Consider the following 2,523-nt stretch of genomic DNA (forward strand, 5'->3'; position numbering starts at 1 on the left):
ATCTAAGACTTTTTCTATGTACACAAAAGGCCTATTTCTCTCAAATATTGTTCACAAATCTGTCTAAATCTGTGTTAGTGAGCACTTCTCCTTTGCCAAGATAATCCATCCACCTCACAGGTGAGGCATATCAAGATGCTGATTAGACAACATGATTATTGCACAGGTGTGCCTTAAGCTGCCCACAATAAAAGGCCACTCTAAAATGTGAGCCTAAGGCACACCTGTGCAATAATAATGCTGTCTAATCAGCATCTTGATATGCCACACCTGTGAGGTGGATGGATTATCTCGGCAAAGGAGAAGTGCTCACTAACACAGATTTAGACAGATTTGTGAACAATATTTGAGAGAAATAGGCCATTTGTGTACATAGAAAAAGTCTTAGATCTTTGAGTTCAGCTCATGAAAAATGGGGGCAAAAACAAAAGTGTTGCGTTTATAATTTTGTTCAGTGTATGTGTCCACTTGTGGTCAAATTTTAATATCATGAGTAAACCATCTCTAGAGTTCCAGCTGAAGTCCAGCACAAGTTCCCTCACAAAAAGCAGCCACCAGCGCTGTACTAAAAAATAAATTCATATGAAAAGGAAAAATAAATCCCACCTTCAATTCCCAGGAGATTCTGGAAAAAGTGCCTACATTATTTATAAAACATCAGAAAATGTATTGCTACTGTGTTCCTGTCAGACAACCACCTGTCAATCATATACTCTTGGATCACATTTAGGTATGAACAGGAAATGCCAATGCCATTTTCAGCATTTTCCGTGAACCTATGAAATATGCTTAATGCCAACAAACATTTTAGCATTCCTTTGAGTAAGTAACTTTCATATTCACGCTGCAGCACATTATCTAGCACGCTGCTTCTGGTGTATATGTGTTAGGGGTTCCATGTTAAATCAGCTGGTTTTGCCATGCAATTCAGATTTTTTTTCTTCATAAATTTTTTAGCACAATTTTTTTATAGCCCATTAGGTGTTATGGCCTTCAGGTTGCCTAAGGCTCGAATGGGAATGCGTAATCGGCACCACAAGAGATCATGTGATGCCATTTCACCTCAATGTGTGGGAATTAATGACTGACATGTGGAAGAAGCTTTTCAATAATGTAGCTTCCATTTTCGATTAGAATAATCACATTTTAACATTATCTTCTCCATTCTTTTCTAGAAGTAAAACAAACTTTGAAATTGGTCTTCAGACAAAAAAAAAAGTCATTTCAAATGTGAAGAAAGTTATTATATTTTTTATGAATGTTTTGCTTGGAATAAAATGCACTAATGAATCACACGCTAGATCAGGAATATGCATTAAGGGTCAATTTTGAATTTAACTGAAAACATTTGTAGTGAAATAAAATATAACTGATTTAAATGTTTGCAAGATTCCTTCATGCCCAAATTAATCAAGTTCATTTAAGAGAGTTATTGTCCAGGTAAATAACCATTATCTATTTCCAACATAGCCAAACTTTAGACAATTTGCGGTGTGTTTGTCAGAAAAGCCAGAAACTTTATTTGATTTATTTGTGTAATTTTGAAAGCTTTACTTCAGACCTTGAGCTATGTCATTTTGCCATATAATAGAAAATAAATAAATAAATAAATAATAGTTTGCCTAGCTCTCTGGCAATTTGTACCTATATTCTGATTTTCTAATATGTTGTTGGGAAAATAAATTCAAATACGTATTTATTTTATCACACACAGTCAAGAAAATGGAAAAATTAAATAATATACTATGAGAAAATAATTGCAATATCTGTCAAAATACAGTAAGAGCACAGAGCTTAATAAACAAACAAACAAACAAACAAAGAATGTCTTGGGTGGACTTTATGAAGCAAAATCTTACATTCTGAAATTCTAGAGACATGCAAGATTACTTCAGCAATGCTTTTTTCATAAAACAGGATCTGGCTCTGGCAGGATCTAGCAAGTTCTCTCACCTTCTCTGTCTCTGAGGAGTCCTCACACCTGGAGAAACAGGAAATCAAAGGTTAGCAGGATTGTGCGCCATTCAGAAATGTAGTGAGAATGTTTTGTTTTTTTTATTCTTAATTGAGGTAGGAAACTGCAATTCCAATTTAAACTAAGCATAATACAATATAAATTCTTAATATAACTGTAATTTCAATAAAGGTGTTAGAATTTTAACTAGAAAAGCAAAAGTTTGTCCATACAAACTTTGCTTGTTATTTTGATAAAGTCTTGTTTGAAAAGTTGAAAGTCTTGTTCTTTTTTTTTTTCTCAAAGCTTTATAGGCTTTGCAGACAGACAAACAGAGCAATAGAATGACAGATAGATAGAACAATAGAACAAAACAATATGATAGAAAGAACCATAGGATGATAAAACGATCGATACACTGGACAATAGAATGAATTAATGATCAATCAATTGACAGATTGATAGAACAACTGATATACAGAGAGATAGAATGAACAAACGATAGAAAGAATGAACAATAAATCGATAGATCAATAGATAGATAGATTGATCTATCTATAGATAGAATG

This window comes from Sinocyclocheilus rhinocerous, unplaced genomic scaffold (assembly GCF_001515625.1).
Source record: "Sinocyclocheilus rhinocerous isolate Xijiao unplaced genomic scaffold, SAMN03320098_v1.1 scaffold411, whole genome shotgun sequence".
Lineage (NCBI taxonomy): Eukaryota > Metazoa > Chordata > Actinopteri > Cypriniformes > Cyprinidae > Sinocyclocheilus > Sinocyclocheilus rhinocerous.